The sequence below is a fragment of the Salmo salar genome, chromosome 28 (assembly GCF_965601325.2).
Source record: "Salmo salar chromosome 28, fSalSal1, whole genome shotgun sequence".
In the NCBI taxonomy this organism is placed as follows: domain Eukaryota; kingdom Metazoa; phylum Chordata; class Actinopteri; order Salmoniformes; family Salmonidae; genus Salmo; species Salmo salar.
The window spans coordinates 20,612,298-20,636,661 of record NC_138318.1 but is presented as its reverse complement, the minus strand read 5'-3'; positions in this window follow the sequence as shown (position 1 = coordinate 20,636,661).

The following is a 24,364-nucleotide window of genomic DNA, read 5'->3' as shown; positions in this document are numbered from 1 at the left end:
TAAGCATAATGTACTCTGACTGTGCTATCTCTCCCCTATAGTGTAATAGTGCTTCACTCCTGCCCATAAGAACAGCTGTAATTGTTACACTCAAAATTATTAGACCATCCTATAAGACCATTAAGCATAATATATTTCCACTAAGAACTATCTTCCCATAGTGTATTGGTGCTTCACTCCTTCCCATAACCACCCTCTCCATTCCCATAACCACCCTCTCCCTGGAGCGAGTGGAGGGAGAGAAATGAGCTTCCCTCCTCGCTTTATTGATTCCAGAGGTTATTAACACATAGTCAAAAAAGTAATCACCTTATTAGGAGCAGATTGCAGCGCCAGCGCCTTCCTGCCTGACTGCCAAGATGCATCCCAAATGATACCCTATTTCCCATAGGACTCTGGACAAAAGTAGTGCACTACGTAGGGGATAGGGTAACATTTGGGACAACACACGCTCTGCTCACTCTACACTCAACCTCATGTTCTTACAGTAAATGAGAAAATCACCATATTATTCTGAGGAAAGATAATCGGTTACATTAACGAATGCAGCAAGAGGCCTTGTTACACCAATGTAATTAAAGTAGGAGAGAACAGGGAATCATGATTATCACTTGATTCATGAAAATTACCCTTTAATTATTCCTACCAGTGTTTACATCATTAAAACGATGTAATCCGAGGGTGATATTAATGTCGAGTTAAATTGGGAATGCAAATTGATGGAATTATGGATTCTTAATCACATGTAACTTAACAGGGAATTATTAATTATTAGTAAAACTATTCGGCCTATGCTTAGTTCACATATTGTAATTTAAGGAATTCATTTATACGGTGGTGGGATCCATTAGAGGACTTATGGAGAATGATGAAGAACCTTGATTTACTGTAAATGTTCAACATGTCTCCTCGGGTCCTAGAATTGTAGTGTGTCAAATCATATTCATACCCGCCCCACAGACACACACACACACCCCAGTGCACATGAAAAACGTGAACATTCCCTGTCTCTCCTTATAATCTCCCTTCGTATGTCTCTGCACTTTGACACAATGGCCACAAAGAGAGGCCCATCTTCACCTTTACTGCAGCCTCAGAAAAAGGGCCAGACCAAGCAATCAACCCACCATTAACGCCTCAGCTGTGCTCTCAGATATACAGTTGAAGTCGGAAGTTTGCATACACTTAGGTTGGAGTCATTAAAACTTGTTTTTCAACCACTCCACAAATTTCGTTAACAAACTATAGGTTTGGCAAGTCGGTTAGGACTTGGTGCATTACACAAGTACATTTTCCAACAATTGTTTACAGACAGATTATTTCACTATTCCAGTGGGTCAGAAGTTTACATACACTAAGTTGACTGTGTCATTAAACAGCTTCGAAAATTCCAGAAAATGATGTCATGGCTTTAGAAGCTTCTGATAACCTATTTGACATAATTTGAGTCAATTGGAGGTGTACCTGTGTATGTATTTCAAGGCCTACCTTCAAACTCAGTGCCTCTTTGCTTGACATCATGGGAAAAGCAAAAGAAATCAGCCAAGACCTCAGAAAAAAATTGTAGACCTTCACAAGTCTGGTTCATCCTTGGGAGCAATTTCCATATGCCTGAAGGTACCACGTTCATCTGTACAAACAATAGTACGCAAGTATAAACACCATGGGACCACGCAGCCGTCATACCGCTCAAGAAGGAGACGCGTTCTGTCTCCTAGAGATGAATGTACTTTGGTGCGAAAAGTGCAAATCAATCACAGAACAACAGCAACAGACCTCGTGAAGATGCTGGAGGAAACAGGTACAAAGTATCTATATCCACAGTAGAACGAGTCCTATATCGACAGAACCTGAAAGGCCGCTCAGCAAGGAAGAAGCCACTGCTCCAAAACCGCCATAGGAAAGCCAGACTACGGTTTGCAGCTGCACATGGGGACAAAGATCGTACTTTTTGGAGAAATGTCCTCTGGTCTGATGAAACAAAAATAGAACTGTTTAGCCATAATGACTGTTGTTATGTTTGGAGGAAAAAGGGGGAGGCTTGCAAGCCGAAGAACACCATCCCAACCGTGAGGCACGGGGGTGGCAGTATCATGTTATGGGGGTGCTCTGCTGCAGGAGGGACTGGTGCACTTCACAAAATAGATGGCATCATGAGGGAGGAATATTATGTGGATATATTAAAGAACATCTCAAGACATCAGTCAGGAAGTTAAATCTTGGTCGCAAATGGGTCTTCCAAATGGACATTGACCCCAAGCATACTTCCAAAGTTGTGGCAAAATGGCTTAAGGACAACAAAGGCAAGGTATTGGAGTGGCCATCACAAAGCCCTGACCTCAATCCTATGGAAAATTTGTGGGCAGAACTGAAAAAGCTTGTGCGAACAAGGAGGCCTACAAACCTGACACAGTTTTACCAGCTCTGTCAGGAGGAATGGGCCAAAATTCCCCCAACTTATTGTGGGAAGCTTGTGGAAGGCTACCTGAATCATTTGACCCAAGTTAAACAATTTAAAGGCAATGCTACCAAATGCTAATTGAGCGTACGTAAACTTCTGACCCACTGGGAATGTGATGAAAGAAATAAAGCTGAAATAAATTGTTCTCTCTACTATTATTCTAACATTTCAAATTCTTAAAATTAACTGGTGATCCTAACTGACATAAGACAGTGAATTTTTATTCTGATTAAATGTCAGGAATTGTGAAAAACTGAGTTTAAATGTGTTTGGCTGAGGTGTATGTAAACTTCCGACTTCAACTGTAGGACAGACACTTCAAAAATCATTTTTTTGGGGGGGGACTATATGTTGTTCCATGTAGTGAATCTGTTTTTCAATGCATTTGGATGGGCTAATAGCAGTAAGGCCAAAGCATTTTTTTAATCAAATAATTATTTAAAATATATATTTTTACTTTTCAAGGGGTCTTAAAATTCTAAATGAAATAGCTAAATGATCCTTGGTATTACCTTCTTAAAACAATTCCATATAGCTTTGTAGAACCCCCCTCTCCCGCCTTAGACAGTTCTTAGAGTCTTATGGGTTAATGTCGAGTTAAATTGGGAATGCAAATGAATGTAATTGAGTATTCTTAATCACATGTAACTAAACATAGAATTAATTATTGTTCGTAAAACTATTAGGTAAATGCTTAGTTCACATATTGTCATTTACAGAATTAATATTTACGATAGTGTGATCTACTAGAGGACACACACCCCAGTGCACATGAAAAATCTGACCATTCCCTGTCTCTCCTTATAGAGGTAAGCCCAGAGCTTTATTTAATCTCCCTTTGTATGTCTCTGCACTTTGACACAATGGCCACAAAGAGAGCCCCATCTCCACCTTTACTGCAGCCTCAGAAAAAGGGCCGGCCCAGGTATTCAACCCACCATTAACCCCCCAGCTGGGCTTTGAGAGGGCAGAGAATGGAGGGGTTACACCATTAGCTCCCTATAGTACATCCATCCACCCATCCCTCCACATCCCTCTACCCAACGCCACCCCTTCAACAGACCAGCACCCTTTTGTTCCATTGTCCTCAGAGTGACGGATTCTGGTAACAAACAGAGGGCAAGAAAAAAAAATTAAGGGTCCAGGGTTGGGTGTTTGATTGGCAACTCAGCTCTGCAACCTGTCAACACAGGGAATTAATGAATAAGAAGGCAACTTCTTAAAAAGACCAGGCCTGGCCTGAAAACAAGGGTACGTCCTGAAAGGAAGAGGACAAGACTGACCACTGATATAATCAGAATGATAAAGAATGAAGTCCTGAGTCCTGATTCGTCTTCTCTCTGGTGGTTCATCCTGATCTGGGACTGTAATAAATGAAAGCAGAGGGAGGAGAGGGGAGGAGGAGAGTAGGTAGAAGGCCAGGTTTAGTTAACCCAGGGTTTCCCAAACTCAGTCCTAAAGGCTAGAGCTGCCGCTTTCAAGGACTGGTACACTCATCCCGCTACGACCTCCGACAAGCAATCAAACAGGCAAAGCGTCAGTGGAGGACTAAGATCGAATCTTACTACACCAGCTCTGATGCTCGTTGGATGTGGCTGGGCTTGCAAACTAACACAGATTACAAAGGCAAACCTATCCGCAAGCTTCCCAGTGGTACAAGTCTACCAGATGAGCTAAATGCCTTCTATGCTCAAGCTCTTCTATGCTCGCTTCGAGGCAAACAACACTGAACCATGCATGAGAGCACCAGTAGTTCCGGATGACTGTGTGATCTCGCTCTCCATAGTCGATGTGAGTAGGACCTTTAAACATTTACAAAGCCGGGGGCCAGATAGATTACCAGGACACGTACTCAGAGCATGCGCTGAACAGCTGGCGTTTGTCTTCCCTGACATTTTCAATTTGTCCCTGACCCAGTCTGTAATACCTACATGTTTCAAGGAGACCACCACAGTCCCTGTGCCCAAGAACGCCAAGGTAAACTGACTAAATGACTATCGCCCTGTAGCACTCACATCTGTAGCCATAAAATGCTTTGTAAGGCCGGTCATGGCTCACATCAACACCATCATCACAGACACACTGGACCCACTCTAATTTACATATTGCCCCAACAGATCCACAGATCACGCAATCTCCATTGCACTCCACACTGCCATCTCCCATCTGGATAAGAGGAACACCTATGTGAGAATGTTGTTCATTGACTACAGTTCAGCGTTCAACACCATAGTGCCCTCCAAGCTCATCACTAAGCGCAGGACACCTCCCTCTGAAACTGGATCCTGGACTTGCTGATGGGCCACACCCAGGTGGTGAGGTAGGCAACAAGACATCCGCCACGCTGACCCTCAACACGGGGGCATTCTTAGTCCCTTCCTATACTCACTGTTCACACATAACTGCGTGGCCGCGCACGACTCCAACACCATCATTACGTTTTCTGACGACATGACTGTGGTAGGCCTGATCACCGACGATGATGAGACCGCTTATAGAGAGGTAGTCAGTGACAATAACCTCTCCCTCAGCATCAGCAAGACAAAGAAGCTGATCATGTACTACAGGAAACAAAGAACTGAGCACACCCACATCAACATTCATTTACAGGAGCTCTAGTGGAGTGGGTCGAGAGCTCAAAGTTTCTCAGTGTCCAAATCACTAAGGAATTAACATGGTCCACACACACCAACACAGTCGTGAAGAAGGCACGACAACGCCTCTTCACCTCAGGAGATGGGCCCTCAGATCCTCAAAAAGTTATACAGCTGCACCATCAAGAGCATCTTGACTGGCTGCATCACCGCTTGGTATGGCAACTGCTTGGCATCCGACCGCAATGTGCTACAGATAGTAGTGTGCGTACGGCCCAGTACATTACTGGGGCCAGGATCTCTGACATCCAGGACCTCTATACCAGGTTGTGTCATAGGAAGGCCCTAAAAATTGTCAAAGACTCCAGTCACCCAAGTCACAGTCTTTTCTCTCTGCTCCCGCACAGCAAGCTGTACCGATGCACCAAATCTGGACCCAACAGGACACTGAACAGTTTCTACCCCCAAGCCATATGACTACTAAGTAGCTAACCAAATTGCTACCCGGAAAATGCATTGACCCGCTTTGCACTAACTCTTTTGATTCAACACATATGCTGCTGCTACTGATTATTACATATCCTGTTGCCTAGTCGCTTTACCCCTACCTATACAGTGCCTTCGAAAAGTATTCAGACAACTAGACTTTTTCAACACACAATACCCCAGAATTGCAAATGTATTAAAAATAAAAAACAGAAATACCTTATTTACATAAGTATTCAGAAAATGTGTTATGTTGTGGCTTTACTTTCATTAATCTGATGACTGTTATTTATTTAATCCACTAACTATGTTTAATTGTTACCTGAATAAATTAATCATGTAACAATTAAATCATTAGGATTTGGGGCACCACAGAATAGGTTGTTTAACCTGTTATGGCTAGGGGGCAGTATTTTCACGGCCGGATAAAAAACGTACCCGATTTAATCTGATTATTACTCCTGCCCAGAAACTAGAATATGCATTTAATTATTAGCTTTGGATAGAAAACACTCCAAAGTTTCTAAAACTGTTTGAATGGTGTCTGTGAGTATAACAGAACTCATTTGGCAGGCCAAAACCTGAGAAGATTCCATGCTAATGTAAAAAGCTGGTTTTTGATATAAATATGAACTTGATTGAACAAAACATGCATGTATTGTATAACATAATGTCCTAGGGTTGTCATCTGATGAAGATCATCAAAGGTTAGTGCTGCATTTAGCTGTGGTTTTGTTTTTTTGTGACATTATATGCTAGCTTGAAAAATGGGTGTCTGATTATTTCTGGCTGGGTACTCTGCTGACATAATCTAATGTTTTGCTTTTGCTGTAAAGCCTTTTTGAAATCGAACAGTGTGGTTAGATAAAGGAGAGTCTTGTCTTTAAAATGCTGTAAAATAGTCATATGTTTGAAAAATGGAAGTTTTTGGATTTTTGAGGAATTTGTAATTCGCACCACGCCCTATCATTGGATATTGGAGCAGGTGTTCCGCTAGCGGAACGTCTAGATGTTAGAGGTTAAAGAGTTGCCAACTCCCGAATTAAACTCTACAAGGTTTATATCTATTTCATCAATAAACAGTCATCTTATTAATCATTACCTCTTATCATACCATCATTCTGAACAGTTGTAACCTGATGCATCTGCAAAAACCCCAGCCTTACTCATGATTCAGTGCAACACTAATTGGTTTAATTATTTATTAGCTAGCTAACAGAAATGAGAAAACAGGATAACATACACACTTAATACATGAGACAAAGGTCCCTAGCGGACTTTTACAATATGTTGGCTTTCCCCACCACGACATGGAGAGGGAGAGGGAGAGAGCGAAAAAGACACTTATCACCAATACATTTCAGAACTATTCTCACATTAACCTCTATGGGCTAGGTGGGACGCTTGCGTCCCACCTACTCAACAGCCAGTGTAATCCCGTGGCGCGTTATTCAAATTCCTCAAAAATGCAAAAACTTCAATTTTTCAAACATATGACTATTTTACACCATTTTAAAGATAAGACTCTCGTTAATCTAACCACACTGTCCGATTTCAAAAAGGCTTTACAACGAAAGCAAAACATTAGATTATGTCAGCAGAGTACCCAGCCAGAAATAATCAGACACCCATTTTTCAAGCTACCATATAATGTCACATAAACCCAAACCATAGCTAAATGTAGCACTAACCTTTGATGATCTTCATCAGATGACAACCCTAGGACATTATGTTATACAATACATGCATGTTTTGTTCAATCAAGTTCATATTTATATCAAAAACCAGCTTTTTACATTAGCATGTGACTAGCATGTGACTAGCATTCCCACCGAACACTGCCGGTGAATTTACTAAATTACTCACGATAAACGTTCACAAAAAGCATAACAATTATTTTAAGAATTATAGATACAGAACTCCTCTATGCACTCGATATGTCCGATTTTAAAATAGCTTTTCGGTGAAAGCACATTTTGCAATATTCTCAGTAGATAGCCCGGCATCACAGGGCTAGCTATTTAGATACCCAGCAAGTTTAGCACTCATCAAAGTCACATTTACTATAAGAAAAATGTTATTACCTTTGCTGTCTTCGTCAGAATGCACTCCCAGGACTTCTACTTCAATAACAAATGTTGGTTTGGTTCAAAATAATCCATAGTTATATCCAAACAGCGGCGTTTTGTTCGTGCGTTCAAGACACTATCCGAAAGGGTAAATAAGGGTGACGAGCATGGCGCAATTCGTGACAAAAAATTCTAAATATTCCATTACCGTACTTCGAAGCATGTCAACCGCTGTTTAAAATCAATTTTTATGCCATTTTTCTCGTAAAAAAGCGATAATATTCCGACCGGGAATCTGCGTTTAGTTAAACAGATGAAAGAAAATAAAGCATTCGGTCGACTCGGGCACGCGCCTAAGCCCATAGTACTCTGATCGGCCACTTGCCAAAAGCGATAATGTGTTTCCGCCAGAGGCTGCCTCGATATCGTTCAGCTTTTTCCCGGGCTCTGAGAGCCTATGGGAGCCGTAGGAAGTGTCACGTTATTGCAAAGATCCTCAGTCTTCAATAAAAAGAGCCAAGATGAAACACAATTTGTCAGACAGGCCACTTCCTGCATGGAATCTTCTCAGGTTTTGGCCTGCCATATGAGTTCTGTTATACTCACAGACACCATTCAAACAGTTTTAGAAACTTTAGGGTGTTTTCTATCCAAAGCCAATAATTATATGCATATTCTAGTTACTGGGCAGGAGTAGTAACCAGATTAAATCGGGTACGTTTTTTATCCGGCCGTGTCAATACTGCCCCCTAGCCTTAACAGGTTAATCATATAGTTTGCACACAAACCACTGCCCGTTTAGAATAAGAAATCATTAATCTATTTACGTGTGGGTGCCTTTGTCCGGTCAGAACAGCCCTCTTTAGGAAGGTTTTTGGCCTTTCAGTGGCAAGCTGTATGGCTCTGATTGTCCGAAAGGGGTCTCCCTTTTCCCGTCTCTTACACTGTTGTTCACTCTGGAAGACAGCCAGCTGTATCAACAATTCCCATTGGAGATGATAGTCGGAGAATACGGTGATTTGAGACTCGTAGTAGGATGGGATGGTTTGAAGCGTAGTAGAATGGTCCCTGTTAGAGTCACTTTCCTCGATATCTGACTCAAGATAGCTAATGAGCTGTCTTAGTGATTGTCTGGGAGGTGAGCTTCTCGCCTACACATTGTGTTGACTATTCAGGATTCAGGCCCACGATGGACATGAGCTGCAGCTCGCCATCTCTCTGGTCTAAAGGAAGGTGAGTTTATTTCTTCACCTTGTGTTGAGGTTCAAAGTTCTATCCATTTCAAACATGTAGCTACTGACTCACGTTTCCAGGTCTGATGTTAATTTCGTTGGCAATGCTTTTTATGCACTCTTGTCAAAAGGGGATTGTTCCGTCAGTCTGACACGCTCTCTGACCTAATTCGGGGCGTTGCTACTTACTATGAACAGTTCATAGCAGATAGATTACTTTACCATCCTAAAATCCCATTCCAATCTTAACAAAAATCCTTTCATCATTGTTCATATCATATTCACAACGCATTGGATGGAAACTTGACAGATATACTTTCCAAGTTACAGTATTTCATCCATACAATTTTTTAAGGACATCCCAAAATGAAAACCCATATGACATCAGTTTTTTATAGCTTCCCACTGAATATTCCCCACTTTGTTGTCCTAGAAATATTGTTCCAGTATCCACTTTTGACCAACCTAGAGTTTCGGCGGGAAAACTATCTGTGAAACAAAGGCATTCCTTTGGTTGATACTAAAGGGAGAGAAAGAGCCCCCCTTCTCTTGTAATTTACAACAAGGTGTGAACTGTCAAACCGGCCCATTTCCCTCCTCCCCTTTTCTGTGGGTGAGAGAAGGTCTGGTTATTGTCAATCATTGCCAAGCTGATCTGACCCATTGTGATGCTCACAGGACAGTCATGACAGCTGTGAGACTAGAAATGGAGCTCAGGTACATCCTGTTTCCATTGATCATACTTGAGCTGTTTTTACAACTTGATTGGGTCCACCTGTGGTAATTTCAATTGGCTGGACATGATTTGGAAGGCACACACCTGTCTATATAAGGTCCCACAGTTGACAGTGCATGTCACAGCAAAAACCAAGCTATGAGGTTGAAGGAATTGTCCGCAGCGCTCTGAGGCAGGATTGTGTTGAGGCACAGATCTGGGGAAGGGTACCTAAGCATTTCTGTAGCACTGAAGGTCCCCAGGAACGGTGGCCACCATCACTCTTAGATGGTAGAAGTTTGGAACCACCAAGACTCTTCCTAGAGCTAGCCTCCCAGCCAAACTGAGCAATCAGGGGAGAAGGGCCTTGGTCAGGGAGGTGACCAAGAACCCGATGGTCACTCTGACAGAGCTCCAGAGTTCCTCTGTGGAGATGGGAAAACCTTTCAGAAGGACAACCATCTCTGCAGCACTCCACCAATCAGGCCTTTATGGTAGAGTGGCCAGACATAAGCCACTCCTCAGTAAAAGGCACATGACAGCTCGCTTGTAGTTTGCCAAAAGGCACCTAAAGACTCAGACCATGAATAACAATATTTTCTGGTCTGATGAAACCAAGATTGAACTCTTTTGCCTGAATGCCAAGCGTCACGTCTGGAGGAAACCTACGACCCTAAGCACACAGCCAAGACAATGCAGGAGTGGCTTCGGGACAAGTCTCTGAATGTCCTTGAGTGTCCCAGCCAGAGCCCGGATTTGATCCCGATCAAACATCTGTGGAGATACCTGAAATTAGCTGTGCAGCAACACTCCCCATCCAACCTGACAGAGCTTGAAATGATCTGCAGAGAGGAAAGGGAGAAACTCCCCAAATACTGGTGTGACAAGCTTGTAGCAACATACCCAAGAATACTCGAGGCTGTAATCGCTGCCAAAGGTGCTACAACAAAGTACTGAGTAAAGGGTCTGAATTATTATATAATGGGATTTTTTTCCCTTTTTTATTTTGTATAAATTTGCAAACATTAAAAAAAAAACAGTTTTTGCTTTGTCATTATGGGATATTGAGTGTAGATTGATGAGGGGATACCAGAGGTGTGGACTCGACTCACATGACTTGGATTCGAGTCAGACTTGAGCCTTTTGACTCGAACTGACTTGACGTAAGCCCAAATATAAAAAATGATGCTATTAAAAAAGTGTGCAGCACAGCAACTCTTCGTTTAACAGATTACAGTTTGAATCAGACAGCAGCCAATCAAATTGTGCCAGTGGAGAAAAAGTTGTGCATGGCAGTGCAGAGGAACGTCGGCGGGTGAATTCAGACGGAGTCCTTGGAAAGCTGATACCAAAATTATTATTTTTGAATATAAAGACTACGCTGTAGTCAACAAAAAACGGATTGCAACTTCAAAAAATGCGAGAAGAAAATGACAGACGGAGGCGCAACAACTTTCGACATTTGAAGCTGCACAAAGAATGGTAAGTCGTGGCTAATATAGCCGATAGTTATATATAACTTTGCTAGTGTAGCATGTTGGCTAACGTAACATTAAATCATTGAGCCTCCACACAGTCAGTCAGTGCGGGAACATGATCATTGCACCAAAAATTTAGCTATAACTGGCTAGGCAGTTGGTAGCCTAAATCCTGCCTGATGTTACTGTTACTGATACTTCCTAAAACCATTGACATATGTTAGCCTACTGTAACCACACACAGAGAGGGTGTGTGTGCGTTAAGGTTGGGCAATTGTGTACAAGCCTACATCGCCCGATTGCGCCCCATCGCGGTGCTGTGCTACTGCCGCTGCTCAATTCTTTTTTTCCCCCTTTTTTTCAGTTTAATATGCTTACCTCTTACAGATTTGAACAATACCAGATGAACAAAAGTGTCACAAGTGAACCACAACAGTCTCCAATCTCACAGTTCATGGAGACCCATGTAGGGCAGTACAGCATGAATCATCCACAGCAGAAAGCTATCAACAATGCAATACTGTCTGACCTGTTTATCGATTGCAACTTGCCTCTGTCTATTGTGGAAAACAAGAGTTTTTGTCACTTTCTGTCAGTGGTTGACAGTAAGTACAGCCCAGTGTGTCGCAGAACATTGACATCAAAAGTAAAGAATCTCGCTACAGAGAGACGTTCAAAACTGAAACTCAGTTGAGCAACACAGACCATGTTTCAGTCACAGTGGACATTTGGTCTGACCGAAAGATGAGGGGGGTTCCTTGGTGTCACTGTGCACTGTATGGAGAAAGATGAGGAGAGGATACAGGTCAAGTCCAATCTCTTGGCCTGTGACCGCTTCAAAGGCGCACACACAGCCAAAAGAATCTGTGAGCAATTTGAGGCCAAATGTGATGAGTACAGCATTAAAGATAAATTGGACTATATCTTTAGTGACAATGCTGCCAACATGAGAAAAGCATTCACGGTGTGCTTCCCCATTGAACAAGAAGATGAAGTACATGACGAAGAACACCTTGATGACCCAGAGCTCTGGAATGACCTAACCCTGGAAGACCAGCAAACAGTGGATTCTGCTATTGAAAAAAAAACAGCGCTTGCAGTGTTTTGCCCACACTCTCCAGCTGGTGGTGGGAGATGGCTTGAAAGAAACAAAGTGATGACTCCTCTTTCAAAGTTATCAAAAATCAGCTCACTGCTGCATACAAGCACAACGTTCAAAGGGGTGTTTGACGCTGAATTTTGGGAAAGAGGCATCCTGCTGCTGTCAACACAAGATGGAACTCAACACTGAAACAAGTGAAGGCGTTTATCCAATGTGACCATCTAAAGCTCTGTCATGTTCTAGAAAAGAATGGGCACAAGGAGTTGTTGTTCACAGTACAGGAGTGGAATAAGTTGAAGGAGTTGGTGGACATCCTGAAGCAATTTGGAGAAGCAACAGATTAGACACAGGGTGAGAAGATTGTCGCAATCAGTTCTGTTGTTCCCTCGGTCCTGTCCCTGAATCACCACCTGGAGCAGCGGAAGCCTCAAGTCCATTTCCTGAGCGGCCTGGTCAGAAGTCTCCAGGCATCCCTGAACAAAAGATTTCTTGGACTCTTCATCAATGTGAAAATGGCCAGGACACAATATGAAATCACTGCTCCCTTTTCAGATCCAGTCTACCTCAAAGCAGCTGCCTTGTGTCCATCTTTTCCTCTGATGTGGGTGGAGCACCATGTGCTGGTCAAGGAGGAGGTCAAGGAGGAGGTGGCACAAAGAGTGGAAGGTAAATATTATTGACTTTAATGTAAGTTTATCTCATTTAATCCAATTGACTGCAACAATAATACTTTTTCAGTTTAACCCACTGCATCACCAATACTCTAATACCGGCCTTTTAAGTTCTGCTATGCTTTTACAAGTTTTGCCAGAACTGATTCTGCAAGATGCTCTGCAGGGACTGAGCAAGCTGTGCCTCTTGTTGATGAGGAAGAGCGAGAGGACCATAGTCTTGGACAAGAAGAAGGGCTGTTTGCAGCATACTGTAAGAGGCAGAAGAAAGCTGTTGGGACCACTCCAGCACTACAGCTAAGTCACTACCTTGACATATGCGAAGGACAGAATGCCCTCTTGTTCTGGGCAATGAACATGAAGGCTCTTCCTTCACTGTCCCGAGAGGCCATCGGGGTCTTGGCAGTGCCTGCCTCCAGTGCTCCGGTGGAGCGTGTCTTCAGCCATCATACTGCAGCCTCATCGTGCACAAATTACTGACAGACTTTTATCGAATTTGGTCTTTCGCAAATGCAGTGCATCATAGGGGCCTGAGATAAGAGAAAAAAATGAAACTGTTAATGCATTACACACGCACGCACACGCACACACACACACACACACACACCCATGCACAAAGCGAGGTCCATACAGAAATGGTTTGTCAAGATCGGTGTGGAAGAACTTGACTGGCCTGCACAGAGCCCTGACCTCAACTCCATTGAACACTTTTGGGATGAATTGGAACACTGACTGCGAGCCAGGCTTAATCTCCCAACATCAGTGACCGACCTCACTAATGCTCTTGTGACTGAATGGATGCAAGTCCCCACAGCAATGCTCCAACATCTAGTGGAAAACCTTCCAAGAAGATTGGAGGCTGTTATAGCCACACACACACACACACACACACACACACACACACACACACACACACACACACACACACACACACACACACACACACACACACACACACACACACACACACACACACACACACACACACACACACACAGTCTCCATGTTCAGGTTTTATCTCCCATCTTTGGGATCTGTATTTTTTTCTCAGACATTCAGGCCAGTGTTCAAATTGTAGGTCTACTTGAAGTTCAGTAGCAGTTGATTTGATGTACCTTTTAATAAATTATTGTAACTTTATGGCAGGACTGTTTTAAGTGTCTAGAGTATATCTGGAGAGAGCACTAGAATATTTTGTTTTTGTTTTCATATTGTTGTCATATTGTCTTTCTCATGGATACCCATGTATTTCTATGGAAATATAAAGTTTATTTGGAAAGTAATAAATACATATATTTTTAAAAGCATTCATGATTTGCGTACATTTAATATGCTAACTATTACTCTTGTTAAAAATATGAAATGGTATTACATTTGATGAAGAGGACATCATGACTTGTTTAGGACTCAAAACTCAAAGTTTAGGACTTGAGACTTGGCTTGGGACTTGTCGGTCTTGACTTGAGACTTGACTCGGACTTGCCTGTCTTGACTTGGGACTTGAGTGCTAAGACTTGAGACTTACTTGTGACTTGTAAAACACCTCTGCTGAATACTTTCCGAATGCACTGTTTGTACATATCTACCTCAATTACCTCGTACCCCAGCACATCGACTCGGTACTGGTACCCCGTGTATACAGCCAAGTTATTGTTACTCATTGTGTATTTATTCCTCATGTTATTATTCTTTATTTATTTTTCTCTCTACATTGGTGGAAAGGGCCCGTAAGTAAGCGTTTCACTGTTAGTCTACACCTGTTGTTCACAAAGCATGCGACTAATACCATTTGGTTTGATTTTGATTTTAAGTCAATGGAGAGTTCACTTTAAAATGTTCATGTTTTAAGTTTTATTAGTCGTATATACAGGATACACATGGTATACACCGTCCAAAGAAATGCTTGCTTGAAGGTTCCTTCTGGACAATGCAACAACAATAAGAAATAATAAAAGATAAGAATACGAACAAAAAGTAAATTGCTCAGTAGATTAGAATAAACATTTTAGCATAAGTATAATACAGGAAGGCACAATTTATAGTCCAATGTTTACACGTGTTTTGAGGAGTGTTTAGCAATCATAATAAGAGTCTGGTAGCAGCAGTTGTGATGTGTATGTAGCATGTGTGTATATGTCTGTGTGGGGGTGTGCATGAGTGAGTGCATGTATGTTTGCTAAGGTGTGGAGAATCAGAGCAGGTGGTCAGTCCAGTTCAAGTTTTCAGCAGTCTGATGGCTTGTAGATAGAAACTGTGTCTGAACCTGTTGGTATCAGACCTCGTGTTCCAATACTGTCTGCCCCATGGTAAAGTAGGAAACAGCTCATTGCTGGGGTGTGTGCGGTCCTTGATGATACTCTGGGCCTTCCTCAGGCACCGTTTCGAGTAGATGTCCTGGATTAGTGGGAGCACGGTCCCAGTGATCTACTAGGCCGTCTTCACCACCATCCTGGAGGTCCTTGCAGTTGTCGACGGATGGTGCAGCGGTAGTTTTGGAGAGGAACCGGGGTAGCATGCCGAATTTCTTCAGCCGCCTTAGGATGTAGAGACGCTGTTGCGCCCTCTTGACAAGAGTGGTGGTGTTGTTGGTCCATGCCAAGTCCACAGGGATGTGGACGCCAAGGAACTTAAAACTGCTGACTGTCTCTACTGCAGTTCCGTTGATGTGGATCGGAGCATTTTCCCTCCATTGCTTCCTGAAGTCAACAATCAACTGCTTTGTTTTGCTGACGTTAAAGGAGAGGTTGTTGTCTTGGCACCACAATGCAAGTTCAGTTACCTGCTCCCTATAGACTAACTCATCGTTTTTGGTTATCAAGGCTACAACCGTAATGTCGTCAGCAAACTTGATGATGGAGTCGGGGTCGTGCAAAACAACAGTAGTATCCCTCTTTCTCTCCCTATTTCACAAGCACACGTGTGTACACACACCACAGACATACACACAAGTGGGTGTGCATGGATGTTTCATGGTAGGATGGGGTATGCAAAATTGGTAATCTTTGAGCACTTTCTGACCACTTCTTCCATGGAAAAACATATAGCCGCAGGAAGTAGTTTGGGGGTGGGAGTGCTGCAATTGTTTTGCCGGGGGTCCGCTAATACAGGACCAGTAAAGGCCCAGTGCACTACTTTTGCACTACATGTATTTGAGTGATTACCAGCACATGTAACTTGAGTCTGACAATTATCTGCACAAAACAGTTAATCTGATAATACTTGTGTGATATAAAAATACTTGCTTGATATACATTTTCCAGTTTCTTGAAATACTTAGCAAATGCAATTTATTTCTTTGTGAAAACTGAAATGGCCTATTTATTCATTTTATGAAGTGTAACTTAAAGTAGTGAGTGCATCCATTTTTATACTTTTTCATACTGGTCCGCCGTGGGAATCAAACCCATGGTGCTAGCTTTACAAGCACCATGTGCTACCAGCTGAGCCACATCATCACAGCAGCATCATAAACCACTTCATGTCTCAATGTACATAATTAATTTATTGTGCATTGTTTTTCTTCGTGGTGATAGAAAGTCTACAGGTACAAACCTAGATGACCAGCCTATGTAATGTACATTTACATTAAGTGGTTTGTAAGGAACAAGCTTCCTTTAGATTTTTGGGGAAAATGTGTTGTTTCATGTAGTGCATCTGTTAATCAGTGCGTTTGGATGGGTTAATAGTAGTGAGGCCAAATGTATTCTTTCATCAAATAATTTGTTTAGATATTTTTGGGGTACTTCAAGGGGTCTTAATGATCCTTGGTATGACCTTCTTAAAACAATTCCATATCATTTACATACATTTACATCATTTAGCAGACGCTCTTATCCAGAGCGACTTACAAATTGGTGCATTCACCATATGATATCCAGTGGAACAACCACTTTACAATAGTACATCTATATCTTTTTTGGGGGGGAGGGTAGGGGGGGAGGGTTAGAAGGATTACTTAATCCTATCCCAGGTATTCCTTCAAGAGGAGGGGTTTCAGGTGTCTCCGGACGGTGGTGATTGGCGTCGTGAGGGAGCTTGTTCCACCATTGGGGTGCCAGAGCAGCGAACAGTTTTGACTGGGCTGAGCGGGAACTGGGCTGAGCGGGAACTGTGCTTCCGCAGAGGTAGGGAGGCGAGCAGGCCAGAGGTGGACGAACGCAGTGCCCTTCTTTGGGTGTAGGGACTGATCAGAGCCTGAAGGTACGGAGGTGCCATTCCCCTCACAGCTCCGTAGGCAAGCACCATGGTCTTGTAGCAGATGCGAGCTTCAACTGGAAGCCAGTGGAGTGTGCGGAGGAGCGGGGTGACGTGAGAGAACTTGGGAAGGTTGAACACCAGACGGCTGCGGTGTTCTGGATGAGTTGTAGGGGTTTAGTGGCACAGGCAGGGAGCCCCGCCAACACCGAGTTGCAGTAATCCAGACGGGAGATGACAAGTGCCTGGATTAGGACCTGTGCCGCTTCCTGTGTGAGGCAGGGTCGTACTCTGCGAATGTTGTATAGCATGAACCTACAGGATCGGGTCACAGCCTTGATGTTAGCGGAGAACGACAGGGTGTTGTCCAGGGTCACGCCAAGGCTCTTAGCACTCTGGGAGGAGGACACAATGGAGTTGTCAACCATGATGGCGAGATCATGGAACGGGCAGTCCTTCCCCGGGAGGAAGAGCAGCTCCGTCGTGCTGAGGTTCAGCGTAAGGTGGTGATCCGTCATCCACACTGATATGTCTGCCAGACATGCAGAGATGCGATTCGCCACCTGGTTATCAGAAGGGGGAAAGGAGAAGATTAATTGTGTGTCGTCTGCGTAGCAATGATAGGAGAGACTATGTGAGGATATGACAGAGCCAAGTGACTTGGTGTATAGCGAGAATAGGAGAGGGCCTAGAACTGAGCCCTGGGGGACACCAGTGGTGAGAGCACGTGGTGCGGAGACGGATTCTCGCCACGCCACCTGGTAGGAGCGACCTGTCAGGTAGGACGCAATCCAAGAGTGAGCCGCGCCGGAGATGCCCAACTCGGAGAGGGTGGAGAGGAGGATCTGATGGTTCACAGTATCAAAGGCAGCAGATAGGTCTAGAAGGATGAGAGCAGAGGAGAGAGAGTTAGCTTTAGCAGTGCGGAGAGCCACCGTGACACAGAGAAGAGCAGTCTCAGTTGAATGACCAGTCTTGAAACCTGACTGATTAGGATCAAGAAGGTCATTCTGAGAGAGATAGCAAGAGAGCTGGCCAAGGACGGCACGCTCAAGAGTTTTGGAGAGAAAAGAAAGGGATACTGGTCTGTAGTTGTTGACATCGGAGGGATCGAGTGTAGGTTTTTTGAGAAGGGGTGCAACTCTCGCTCTCTTGAAGACGGAAGGGACGTAGCCAGCGGTCAAGGATGAGTTGATGAGCGAGGTGAGGTAAGGGAGAAGGTCTCCGGAAATGGTCTGGAGAAGAGAGGAGGGGATATGGTCAAGTGGGCAAGGTGTTGGGCGGCCGGCCGTCACAAGTCGTAAGATTTCATCTGGAGAGAGAGGGGAGATAGAGGTCAAAGCATAGGGTAGGGCAATGTGAGCAGGACCAGCGGTGTCGTTTGATTTAACAAACGAGGATCGGATGTCGTCAACCTTCTTTTCAAAATGGTTGACGAAGTCATCCTCAGAGAGGGAGGAGGGGGGGGAGGGGGAGGAGGATTCATAAAGGAGGAGAAGGTGGCAAAGAGCTTCCTAGGGTTAGAGGCAGATGCTTGGAATTTAGAGTGGTAGAAAGTGGCTTTAGCAGCAGAAACAGAGGAAGATGATGTGGAGAGGAGGGAGTGAAAAGATAAAGAGAGTATAGTCTATACTACATACAATGGGTTAATGGGTTAATAGGGAGCACCCCTAGAATGAGATTGTGGATCATGTGGATCGGTGAGGAAAGGGCTGATCTTGATTTGTTAGTGGGGGTTCTTCCCTTGCTCTCCACACCTCTCTTTCTCTTCCCTTCCACTCCACTCCACTTCTCTCTCTTTCCCGTTCCTTTCTTCTCCACCCCTCTCTTTTGATCTTTCCTTCCTTTCCACTCTTCTCTCTTTAACTTCACATCCACTCCACCCCCCTCTTTCTCTTCCCTTCCTCTCCACTCTCTCTTTGTCTTCCCCTCCTCTCCTCATCATTCCTCTTTCTCTTCCCTTCCTTTCCACCCCTCTCTTTTTATACTCTCTTCCTCTCTACCCCTCTCTCTTTATACTCTCTTCCTCTCTCTCTTTATCCTCTCTTCCTCTCTACCCTCTCTCTTTATCCTCTCTTCCTCTCTACCCCTCTCTCTTTATCCTCTCTTCCTCTCTACCCTCTCTCTTTATCCTCTCTTCCTCTCTACCCCTCTCTCTTTATCCTCTCTTCCTCTCTACCCCTCTCTCTTTATCCTCTCTTCCTCTCTACCCCTCTCTCTTTATCCTCTCTTCCTCTCTACCCCTCTCTCTTTATCCTCTCTTCCTCTCTACCCCTCTCTCTTTATCCTCTCTTCCTCTCTACCCCTCTCTCTTTATCCTCTCTTCCTCTCTACCCCTCTCTCTTTATCCTCTCTTCCTCTCTACCCCTCTCTCTTTATCCTCTCTTCCTCTCTACCCCTCTCTCTTTATCCTCTCTTCCTCTCTACCCCTCTCTCTTTATCCTCTCTTCCTCTCTACCCCTCTCTCTTTATCCTCTCTTCCTCTCTACCCCTCTCTCTTTATACTATCTTCCTCTCTCTCTTTATCCTCTCATCCTCTCTACCCCTCTCTCTTTATCCTCTCTTCCTCTCTACCCCTCTCTCTTTATCCTCTCTTCCTCTCTACCCCTCTCTCTTTATCCTCTCTTCCTCTCTACCCCTCTGTCTTTATCCTCTCTTCCTCTCTACCCCTCTCTCTTTATCCTCTCTTCCTCTCTACCCCTCTCTCTTTATCCTCTCATCCTCTCTACCCCTCTCTCTTTATCCTCTCTTCCTCTCTACCCCTCTCTCTTTATCCTCTCTTCCTCTCTACCCCTCTCTCTTTATCCTCTCTTCCTCTCTACCCCTCTCTCTTTATCCTCTCATCCTCTCCACCCATCTCTTTTTATCTTCCCTACCTCTCCCCCTCTCTCGTTCTTAGTTTTTTTATGCAACTTTGAAGGACACAATAAAAACCATTTCAACAGACACATGGTACCCAGTGTATAAATGGTCTATGTTCAGGCTGGGTTCTCCATGTCTAATGTAGACCAGGTAGGGGTTAAGCCTGCAGTTAACACTAATCTGTACCCATTGCATTTGCTCTTATGTGCTGTACTATAATGCAAACATCATGTACAGGCTTGTACCACAGCACTGCTTATTGTTATTGTGGTATTTAACCAGCGGTGGAACAAGTACTTAAACGTCATACTTGAGTAAAAGTAAAGATACCTTGATAGAAAATGACTCAAGTAAAAGTGAAAGTCACCCAGTAAAATACTTATTGAGTAAAAGTCTAAAAGTATCTGGTTTTAAATGTATGATGGCTCTCTGATGACGCAAGCAAGTCTAGTGCTCTGATATGGAGATGCACTGAATCATTCTACATCTCTTTTTATTTCTCACTTCCTCTCCTCTCTGTTTCTCATCCTTTCCTCTCCATTCCTCTCTCTTTCTCTTCCCTTCCTCTCCATTCCTCTCTCTTTCTCTTTCTCTTCCCTTCCTCTCCACCCCTCTCTACTTCCCTTCATTTCCATTCCTCTCTTTATTCCCCTTCCTCTCCACTCCTCTCTATATCTTTCCTTCCTCTCCACCCCTCTATTTCCCTTCCTCTCCATACCTCTCTCTTTCTCTTCCCTTCCTCTCCACTCTTCTTTCTTTCCCTTCCCTTCCATCCCTCTCTATTTCCCTTCCTCTCCACTCTTCTTTCTTTCCCTTCCCTTCCATCCCTCTCTATTTCCCTTCCTCTCCACTCTTCTTTCTTTCCCTTCCCTCCCCTCCCCCCCCCCCCCCACCCTCCCCCTCCTCCCCCTCCATTTCCCTTCCTCTCCACTCTTCTTTCTTTCCCTTCCTCTCCAACCTCCTCTCTCTTTCCCTTCCCTTCCTTTCCACCCTCTCTATTTCCCTTCCCTTCTACCCCTCTCTATTTCCCTTCCTCTCCACTCCTCTCTCTTTTAAAAACAAATTCTGTAACTTTTTAGGACACAATGAAAACCATTTCAACAGACACATGGTACACATCATATTATTTTTTTATTTGCAGGCCATGTGATCTCCAACTGGTTTGTTCATGTCTAATGACCAGGTAGGGGTTAAGCTAGTGGACTAAATTCCACTCCATGGTGAAGGGTGTGTTTGATAAACTTCACCAACGGCGTGGAGTCGAGACCAGGCTTTGTGGAATCTAGCTCTGACTACATCGATTTGTCCAAAGTCAATAATAATTTATAGATTAGATTAGATTCAACTTTCTCATTGAACAAGTACAGCATAACAAAATGCAGTTAGCATTTTGCAAATAAAAGAGTGCAAAAAATGTATAAGTAAAACAATTAAGTGCAATGTATGTTATTAAGTGGGATGTATAAATGTGCAATGAAGGCAAATGGCAAGTATAAATGGCAAGTCTTAATGTGAGATGAATGCAAATTGAAAGTGCAAGGAGGCATGCAACTGAAATGCAGGGATAGCAGCAATGAGGTTACCGAGGTAGACATGTACAACTGAATAATGTCTAGGCTCCTATTTTTTACACTTCCTGTCTGATTGATGTGCCCAAAGTAAACTGCCTGTTACTCAGGCACAGGTGCCAGGATATGCATATAATTGGTAGCTTTGGATAGAAAACACTTTGAAGTTTGTAGAAATGTTAAAATAATGCATGAGACTATAACACAATTGATATGGTAGGAGAAAATCCAAAGAAAAACCAACTGTTTTGCAAACAGAGGAATATTTTCAAAAAGTAAGTGATTATTTAATCGCTATTTGTGATTTTATGAAGCCTGTGCTGGTTGAAAAATATGTTGATGTGGGGCGCTGTCCTCAAACAATCTCATGGTATGCTTTCGCTTTAAAGCCTATTGTAAATCGGACAATGCCGTTCGATTAACAAGAATTTAAGCTTTTAACCGATATAAGATAATTGTATGTTCCAAAATGTTTAATATCCATCATTTTTATGATTATTTATTTGAATTGCGCGCCCTCCAATTTCACTGGAAGTTGTCGCTAGCGGGAGGCCTATCCCAGAGAGGTTTTAATCAGACGTTGCTAAGCAAAGTTAGAGTCTAGTAGTACCGTGAAGAGTGCAAAGAGAGTAGTGTAACAAGGTCCCTGAGAGGCAGTACTAAGCGGTGGGCGGGTGGATATGGCTAGTGCTGTGACACAGAGTTCAACAGGGTTACAGTAGCCGGAAAGAAACTGTTCTTGAGCCTGCTAGTGCGGGAACGTAGAGACCTGTACCGCCTGCCTGATGGAAGAAGGGCAAACAGTTTGTGGCATGGATGTGAAGGGTCCCTGATGATGCCGCGCGCCCTACGCAGACACCGCTTGCGCTGGAGGTCTATGATGGCAGGGAGCTGGGCACCAGTGATGTGCTGGGCGGTTTTCACCACCTGTTGCAGGGCCTTCCGGTCGGCCACGGAGCATCCGCCAAACCACACTGTGGCACAGTTAGTCAGAATGCTCTCGACCGTGCAGCGGTAAAAGTTCACCAGGATCTGGGAGACAGGTGGGCCTTCTTCAGCCTCCTCAAAAAGTAGAGGCGCTGCTGCGCCTTTTTGACCAGGGTTGAGGTGTTGATGGTCCAGGAGAGGTCATCGGAAATGTAGGAACCCAGGAATTTGAAACTGGGCATATGCTCCACCTCAGTGCCATCATTGAGAACTGGGGCATGGCTGCAACTTTTAGACTTCCTGTAATCCACAATGACCTCCTTGGTTTTCTTTGCATTGAGGGCCAGGTTGTTGTCAGCGCACCATGCAGCCAGGTGCTTGACCTCCTCCCTGTAAACTGACTCGTCATTGTCACTGATCAGCCCTACCACCATGGTGTTGTCTACGAACTTGACGATGGTGTTGGAACCGTGTACAGGAATGCAGTCATGGGTGAAGACGGAGTACAGGAGGGGGCTCAGCACGCAGCCCTGTGGCACACCGGTGTTCAGGTTCAGGGTTGAGGAGGTGAAGTTGTCTAACCTGACAGACTGGGGTCTGTTGGTTAGGAAGTCTAAAGTCCAGTTACAGAGAGAGGGTCTGATCCCTAGGTCATGGAGTTTGGTGACCAGCCTAGAGGGAATGACCATATTGAATGCTGAGCTAAAGTCTATGAACAGCATTCTCACATAGGTGTTGGTTTTGTCCAGGTGGGTCAAGGCAGAGTGTAAAGGTGTGAAACACCCACCTTGTACTTACTGTGTGTTTGTCCTCCATAGTTGTGTGCCTTTCTTTGTTTGCTGAAATTCATACTTTTTCTATAAACGTTAATCAAACACAAACATTGGCTGTTTGCTCATTGCTGTTGCTCTAAGATGGCAACTCAGTGCAAATGTGCAGGTGCCAATTGAATCTCAACAAGAAAACAGTTAGCTGTGATATTTGATTAACGTTTATTAAAAAAGTATGGACTTCAGCAAACAAAGAAAGGCACGCAACTACAGAGGACAAACATAGGTACAAGGTGGGCATTTCATATTTTTTTTTTTTTAAGTATTGACTATGGGCAAATCGATGTAGTCTGAGCTAGATTCCACAAAGTCTGCTCTCGGCTCCACTCCATTGGTGAAGTTTGTTAAAAACTTCCTTCCACTAAGGTTAAGCCTGCAGTTAACACTAATCTTTACAAATTGGTATTTGGTATTTTATTAGCATGCCCATTAGCTGTTGCAAAAGCAGCAGCTACTCTTCCTGGGGTCCACACAAAACATGAAACATAATACAGAATGACATAATACAGAACATTAATAGACAAGAACAGCTCAAGGACAGAACTACATCCATTTTTTGAAAAGGCACACGTAGCCTACATATCAATGCATACACACAAACTATCTAGGTCAAATAGAGGAGAGGCTTTGTATATCAGCCCTCTGATTACAATGAAGAGCAAAACATGCCGCTCTGTTCTGGGCCAGCTGCAGCTTAACTAGGTCTTTCCTTGCAGCGCTGGACCACACGACTGGACAATAATCAAGATTAGACAAACTAGACCCTGCAGAACTTGGAGTGTGGTGTCAAAAAAGCGGAGCATCTCTTTATTACGGCCAGACCTCTCCCCATCTTTACAACCATTTAGTCTATATGTTTTGACCATGACGGTTTACAATCTAAGGTAACACCAAGTAATTTAGTCTCCTCAACTTGTTCAACAGCCACACCATTCATTTCCAGATTCAGCTGAGGTGTAGAACTAGAACCCATTGGATTTGCTCTTATGTGCTGTACTATAATGCAAACATTATGTACAGGCTTGCAGCACACTGCACAGCACACTCCTGTTTAGAAATGTTGGTATTTAATCAATTGTGAAAAAAGTACTTAATTTTCATACTTTAGTAAATAGTAAAGATACCTTGATAGAAAATGACTCAAGTAAAAGTGAAAATACCCAGTAAAATACTAC